Here is an 8,372-nt window from a genome sequence, read left to right as displayed (position 1 = left end):
TCAGCATGACCATAGGTACCAGCATTGACTTCATGACAGCTACCATGCAATTACTACACGAATATTTTAAGTAGTAGGTTCATGGTTGTGAGAAACTAGAAGATGTGGTTCAATATTCTAGTACCTGATAGTAAGCAGCCAATTCGCCGATCAGACATCATTCTCTTCTTCACAGCAGCAGTAAGAGTCATGCGAATGTTTAACTCAATGTTATCTACGCAGTAAATGCAAACACGGATTTGCAAAGGCCAATTATGACAATTTTATTGAGTGGCAGTTATACGGTGATACTACCTCTATGAAACCAACGCCTGTCAGTGAAGCCCACTTTTACCCTTTTTATTGAGTGACCATCATAGACAAGTGTGACTAGTATGTCAATGTATCACTATCATACATATCCTATACCGTTCATGTGTATGTGTGCACTGTATTGCCTGTGAAAACAGGTGTACTTGTCCATACCAGTTGCCAAAATAAATGCAAACCTGCCAGGTTCTCACATGAAGACTTTTCTATAAATTATCAAATCCAGGACCCATTTCTCAGCCCCATGAGATATAAGCTAAATAGTACAAGCCCTTTCAGGATCATAGATGATTTTCCAGGATTTTCCAGGTTTTCCAGGATGTGCCCAACCCCTACCTGTGGCTTTGTTAACACGTTCCACTACTAACTAGAAATAACAGTATACTTTTGTATTGTACCTGTCAGAAGTTCTTTCCCTAGCGACACGTATTTGGGCATAGCACCTATATAGTGGAACTGCTTTTGCTCTATCAGTGAAACTTTACTCTCTCCCTCGTCATCCATTTGATAGCTCTCAATGTGTCCTGGAGGGAAGGGAGTGAGCTTCGACAGGTGAGCATTCTCCATTGATTCCGTAAGATGCACTAGACCTGAAACGATAAGGGAATAATTAAATCACATATCGCTGTTCTAAATGTGTTATACGGGATATTATAATCATTAGAAACTGTAATACTGAGTGGGGGAAGAAGTCCCTTTGTATTCGGGATGCCATTAACATTATACAGTTGTCCAATAACAGCAATTTACAGATATTGTGTCTGGATCTTTACCTTCAACCTAATGTGTATCCCACCATTTACTGCACTCTGAAACTCAACATCAACTTACTTGGCAGCCGTTTCATTACTCTGTTTTTATGTGCTTTTCATCGCAACATCAACTTGTTCTTGCACTTCTTCTTTCACTTTGCAATGAATTTTAACATGAGCTTCCTTTGCACCACTTCTCTTACTTCCTTCTTAACCTCTTTACCATACTTTCATAACTACTTTTTTCTTCAGTACTTCATAATTTCATTCTTTCATACCTTCTTTAATAATATATATACCATTACTTTGCACCTTCTCCTCTCTCTCTTACTGTTAGCTACACTTCAGCATCTGCTCCTCTGTTTCCTCTCTCTGTATAATTATGCGCGCACCTTTTGCCCCGAGCAGAGGCTAACACTCCGTCATCGGACAGTAGCTTGAAGGCAGGTCTGACGCCGTATGTGTCACGGCCGATATGAACCTGCTTCTTCTCTGTGTCTAAAATGCAGAAGGCGAATACACCGTCCAGCCTCGCCGCTGCGTATTCGGCCCACCTCATGGTAGAGGTGAAGAATCACCTCCCCACACACTGCGTCTGAAGTTGAAGCCGTGCTTGGAAGCCGACCTAGACGAATGGAAACATCACCCGAGAGTGAGAATCGAAGCCTGCAAAGATTGTGAGCATTAAACGAATTTCCGCTGACTGATACGCCGGTGTATATGAATTTTATTATCTTTCCATGTGGGAACTGAGACAATGATGATATTCACACTGCTATTGTAACTAAACATTCAGAGCCAGTGATTATTTTGCTCACGATAGATGATATATCAGGGTTACTTTTTTCTACTTTCCCCTTTTTTCTACTTTTCTCTACATTCTTCTATCCGCATCCCCACCATCCCGCCCATGTCTCCCCCACCGTGCCCCACACATCCACACCAACCATCCACACCGACCCATCCACACCGACCCCTCACAGCCTTGCCCCTGCCTCGCATGCGACAACTCTCTCTCGTGTCGTTCATCTCCCTCCGCGTTGCGTACGACCGCGCTCTTACCATGCCTACTCAATAACTGCCATGTGAATGCTATCGATGCGATTTCTTTTTTTCTACATTTTTTCTACAATGAAAAATAGCTTTACATTTTTTGGTTGCTAGATTTACGTCCATTTAAATGAGCCACAGAGTGTGGAGCATGTTTACTCTCATCAGGCCTCGCATTCACGTAGACGGTCATCAATAATAGCCAACGTGGTTGAAAGCAGCAGGCAATGCGGGAACAAATATTGGTTTATGACTCGATGCGGAAGGCATCTGTGTCCCTGCTAGTGACTTTCAGGACTGTTGGCTATTTGCTTTGTGACACCGATAGCTCCCGAACAAGGCCAGTATACCACACATGACGGCGATGAAGTATTGTGGATGATTTAGTACACTATACATAAAATAATGATATATTATGTTATGTTATAAATCTAATCTAAATCAGGCGCGTAGCCAGGCGGGGGGGGGGCGGTGGGGGCGGTCGCCCCCCTCCAAAACGCGGCCAAAAAGAGAGAGGAGAATGAGAAAAAGTAAGAGACGTAGGAAGAAAAAGGAGCATACAAGACACAATGAACAAAGACCCCTGTTATGTTTTAAAAAGATTATAAAAGAAACAACAGATATCTTTTTAATGTATTAAAAAATTTTTGTAAATGAGCTTTGAGACCCAGCGCGCGTTCGCCTTTCATCAGCTCGGCATACACATATCATGCGTACCCACCAATATATTGACTATCGAGTCTACGGATATTTGTGTTTACCAGCGGGTCGTGTTCTCTACGTGCCTACTGGTGTGTATTCTTATGTGTGTTCTGACACTTATCACCAGTCCTGCTAGCAATTATGGAATCTTATGATGTAAATTGCCTGATTGTTTGGTGATTGGTTGATTTAAACGTCCAATATATTTATCACATGCATGATGCATCTTTTCTGAGATATCCCTAAAAAAAATCGAAAATCTTGTTTAACAATAAATCCATATTATTTTGAACCATTCTAGAGGATTAAGAGTTGAGAACGGTACAACGAATGCTTCTTTTCTCTAATATTTAATGAAACGTCAGAGCTCGCGCTTCGCAGCGGGAGGCGGGAAACTCCCCCCTCCTGACCACCCCCTAGGAAGCGCGCCTCCGCGCGCTTTTCAGTGATCCGCCCACCAGGGGCGTAATCCCGGGGGGATGGGGGGATGCATCCCCCCTCACTCTTGAAGCGAAGGGGGGGGATGGCCTGTACAAATACCCCCTCCATAAGATTAAAAAAAAGAAAGAAAGAAAGAAGAAGAAAGGAAAAAGAAAAGAAATGTGTATTTGCTTTCAATTTTCCAGCATAATGCATGAGAATGAGTTTTTTAAATGTCTGTAACTGCATTTACTGTAGTCGCAGTGACTGTATACCAACAGCAATTCAGATGTTTATCATGGCTATTGCATGGTATGCAAGACAGAACTTGTCAAGTGTGGCACGGAGGAAGGAGTGGACTGCCAGAGGCATATAGCTCTTCAAAGTACAAGTGCTATCGGCGGTGCAGTGGAATCTACACCCAATATATCAGCTCTTTGCGGCAGATAGAGATTGGTCTGTCTTGACGCAGAAGTGAGCATTTACGCGGATTATTTAATTGAACACAATGTGCCTTTTGAGGCGGCCAGGACCATGGCAATGAACTCTCTTCAGACAAAGCTGTTTCCAGACTCACAAATAGCCAAAAAGTATAGTGCAAACATACAAAACCAGCTGTTGAAATTGCTGAGAAATTGCATTTCTACGTACATGTATTATTACTCATTAGCTAACCTAACTTGTGTACGCTCATCTGAAAAGTAGATGAAAAGTCTAGGGTTGAGATAGACTGCATCAGACATGAGAATATGGCCCACAGTATGCCTCAGATTGCAGGAGAATGCGCTTAAATATTTCAAAATTTTCTGGGGGCAATGCCCCAGACCCCTAGCACTGACATTGCCTACGGCACGTGCAAACGTACGGTTGTCAAATTTGGCATGTGCGTGCCATGTATGTATGCATGTATAAATATATGTACGTGTGATTTGTGTGTTGTGTGTGTGTGTGTGGTGTGTGTGATGTGTCGTGCGCGTGTGTGTGGGCGGTGTTGGTGTGTGGTGGTGTGGTGTGTACGTTGTGGTGTGTGCGTGTGCTGTGTGGGTAATTTGTTGTTTGTTCGTTTTGTGTGTATGTGTGTGTGTGTGTGTGTGTTGTGTGTCGTTCGTGTGGTGTGTGTGTGTTACTGTGTGTGTGTGTGTGATGTGTGTATGTTCGTTCGCGTGCCGCGATCGCGCGCGTGTGCGTAAATTAATTGTGGGCTTGTGCTCGTGCTAGTATGTGATGCTATCGCCGATCATCCCCCCCACTCCTCGGTACGGATTTTACGCCCTGATTTCTCACCACTTCACGTAGCTCATTGCGCCCCCCTCCAAAATTAAAATCCTTAAGCTTACGCGCCTGATCTAAATCTGTTGTATTGTAAATTAAACTATGATGTATAATACGTGTACGGAAAATGTGTACAACAATCAAAACTAAACTAAACCAAACTAAGTATATAGACTACTTACATGCGTGGATACGGTAAACTCACTCTCCTGGACAGCAGTGCACGCGTTCGGGAGCTCCGAGACAACGTCGGATATAGGCCCATAGGCCGTGCTCTACTAAATGCGAATCAGTTCCAAGGGCGGATCCAGTGGCTGCAGGCTAGACAGTATTTTTTCAGATTTTAAGGGCACATTCCTTCCCCAAAGGCGCGCACACCACCCACGGTGGATTCGCTCCGCCAGGCGCGAAGCACATGGCGGGAGGGCGGTCTGGGGGGCCTCCCCAGAGAATTTCAAATTCAAGGGTCCCTGGCGCACAAAAAATTGAGCACACATTTGAGCACACATTCAGTCCAAGCAGCAATAGCTAAAAACCATTGGAATTTTATTTCCCTTCATTTTGCTGCGCTTGCATACCAGCATTAATGCAGCAGATGATTCAAAGCACTTTCTTTTTCAGAATAAAAGCTAGTTTTGTTACCATGTAAAATTCGATTTCCTTCAAGTCCTGTCAATGATTCAGAAGAAAAAGAAAACAAATAAAGAATATTAGCCACAAATTCCATCAAAATTGATTTCTGTATTTTTTGTATATTTCTCGGTAAATTTCGAATGGTCACTTTGAAATCCTGAGAGACATGATACATGATTGCGTGGCTCTCAGCATGGAGCGCGCCTGGATGATCACATAGTGTCCACGTAGTCAAGTAGCAGTGCACACGGAGCCACTCGGTCGCGGGGCCAAAAAAATATATCACTCAAAATGAAAATTGATAACACTCACGCTCACACTTTTAGTTGGCATTCAAGAAGCGTGCATGCGGGCTGACATCCCTCCGATAAGAAAGTGGGTCAAGCATTACCATTCCGGACTCATTCTGCATCAGTCCGTACCCACGCTGCGTGCGTGTGTATGTAGTTTTGTTGTGATGTGTGCTGATGTTAGTGTAGCTGCGTCTGTGTTGTGCGGTGGTGGGTTGAGTGGTGTGTAGCGTGTGTGTCTGGCCTGTGTGTTGTGTGCGTGTAGTGTGTGTGTTGTGTGTGTGCTGTGTGATGTGTGTGCTCTTGTTGTGTGCTGCGTGCTTGTTTGCGTGCAAGTACGTGGCGTCTGTGTGGCGCGCGGTGTGGTTGTGTCTGTTGCGCGTACGTGCGTGTTGTTGTAGTGGTGTGACGGCCGCGTGCGTCGCGCACGTGCGGGTATGCGTTTTTGCGTGCGTTGTGTCGGGTGTATTGGTGGGGTGGGGGAGTCGGTGCGTGCTAGTATGTTGTGTGTAATCTCGTCGGGCGTTGACTTGTTGCGTTTTTGCTGTGGTTGTGTGTGTGTGTCTGTGCTAGTGTCTGTCGTCGCGTGTGCGGCGTAGATGCAGGCGACTCTGCACGTGCGTGCGCAGTGGCGTTTTTACGTGGTTGTGTGTGCGGTGTCTCTGTTGTGCGGCATGTGTTTCGTTTACGCTGCGTGTGCTATGTGTCTAGTGTGGATGTGTATGCGCGTGCGTGCGTGCGCACGGCGTTAATGCGCCTGGTTTGTGTGCGCTGTGTTTTTGTGACGCGTGCGGCGTGTGTGCGCCCGTGGTGTGTGGCCCCTGGCGTGGTTTTGGCGCGCGTGCGTGGTGTGATGGGCGCGTTGCGTTTCTGTGTGCGTCGTTGCGCGCGTGCAGGGCCGGACTAATGCGATGTGGGGAGGCCCGGGGCACGCAATTGTGTGGCGGCCCCTATAGTCTGTTATTTTTTCTGCACTTTCATGCTTTGCAAATTCAGCAGGTATTTTATCGATGTTTTCACGAATTTAAAATGTCACTTTCGATAGCGAGAAATACTGAGCGTTTACAGTCTCTTAGTCTGCTTCATCGTGGTTTCTCATGTGATTTTTAATCAACTTGAGTTTAAAACAAATGACCTTTCACCGGCTACAATCGAGACCATCAATGAGAGATAGATTCTCAGAGCAATTTCGCCGTATTAGGGAAAGTGTCCTTCAGCTGAACAGCAAAATTCAGTCAATCGAGAAACAGCATGGGAACGCATTCCACTTTAAACGTTACATGCTTAAGATATTTAGTGGATCACAATTACGCAGTTTTGTAAATTTTTAGGATACTCTAAATTGTGGGGGCCCCAAATGTGGGGGGCCCGAGGGCACGTGCCCCTGTTTGCCCCGCCTTAATCCGCTAATGGTTGCGCGCGGTGTGTTGTCGCTGTGCTGTGTTGTGCGTTGTGTGTATGTGCGTTGCATTTAGCGTGGTTAGTGACCTTTTAGTGTTTAACAGCACTATGGTAAATTACAAAAGCCAGGCAGCGAAACGCAAGAAAAATCTACGAAGGCTTCAAAGACAAGGACAGAATTTAAGAGAAAGATTGCGGCGAGAAATCAGTAAAACATAACATATAGTTTTCTATCACGTATACATTCGTGGTAAATACATTTTAAAGCGCCATTATTTTTATTGAAAATCCCATATTTACTTATTAAAACATCCAAGGATGGCGCGGTGGCAGCATGTAAACATTGGCTCCCGTATTTGTGTACCTTAGTTTTATTATTATTATTATTATATTATGTATTATTGATTAAGGAGGGAGCTCGACTCCGGACGATGGAATAAAACCCGGGGCCCCGGACACGAGGTCATGCAGTTCCGGGTTTTATGCAGGTTTTCCGGCTGTCGGGTCCCGGGTCCGGGTTTTATTTCACACCATCTTGTGTAGCGTGGCACGTGTACGTCAGTACTCGTAAGTGCGTACCCCCGACGCGTGCACTTTCCAGGGGACATAAAGGTGAGTTTTCCGTATCACGCATTAAGCAGTCTATACTTTTAGTTTGGCTTTAGTTTAGTTTTATTTGTTGCTAAACATTGTCGTACACGTATACCATCATACTCATAGTTTAATTTACAATACTGTATACTTTTTATTTTTTATTTATTTATTTAGGCAATTATCCATCATATATTATATGTATATGGCTTTACTATCTATACATTGCATTACTTTTACAATAAAGAATTCGGAATTCATTAAAAGTGATAATTACACAGCGATATATTACACGAAAAAGCATGACTGTAGCACAACTTATTTACATATGGGGTCCCTTGCTTTTGCTGGAATCTACATGAGCATGATTTAGAATTAGATTTAACATAACATAAGTATATCATTATTTCTTAGTATAGGCCTTAGGCTAATAAACATCACAATATTCATCGCCGTCATGTTGTGGTAATTATCGGGCCTTGTATCGGGAGCTATGCGGGTGCATCACCAAGCAGAATAGCCAAAACGTCCTGAAAGTCAGTTACAGGGCGACCAAGATGCTTCCGCATCGATGTTAAACAATCACTTGTTCCCCGCACTGCTGCCTGGCGTTTCAGCCGCCTTGGGCCTATTGTATGCATGACCTCTAACGAGCAATGCGCCTATGAGAGTAAAACATGCCTTCCACACACTGTGGCTCATTGTATAATGAGGAGAAATCTACAACCACAAAAGGGTACATCCATTTTTCATTTCTGTTAAGAAAAAAGAGACCGATGATATATCATCTATTGTGAGCGCAAAATAATCCACTGGCTTCTGGATATGTTTAGTTACAATACGCAGTGTGAATATCATAATTGTCTTAGTTGCACATGGAAAATAATAAAATTCATATACATTCGGCCTGTATCAGTCAGCGGAAATTCGTCATGCTCACATCTTTGCAGAA

The sequence above is a fragment of the Priapulus caudatus genome, unplaced genomic scaffold, assembly GCF_000485595.1.
Source record: "Priapulus caudatus unplaced genomic scaffold, Priapulus_caudatus-5.0.1 Scaffold20, whole genome shotgun sequence".
Classification (NCBI taxonomy): domain Eukaryota; kingdom Metazoa; phylum Priapulida; class Priapulimorpha; order Priapulimorphida; family Priapulidae; genus Priapulus; species Priapulus caudatus.
This window is presented reverse-complemented; position numbering follows the sequence as displayed.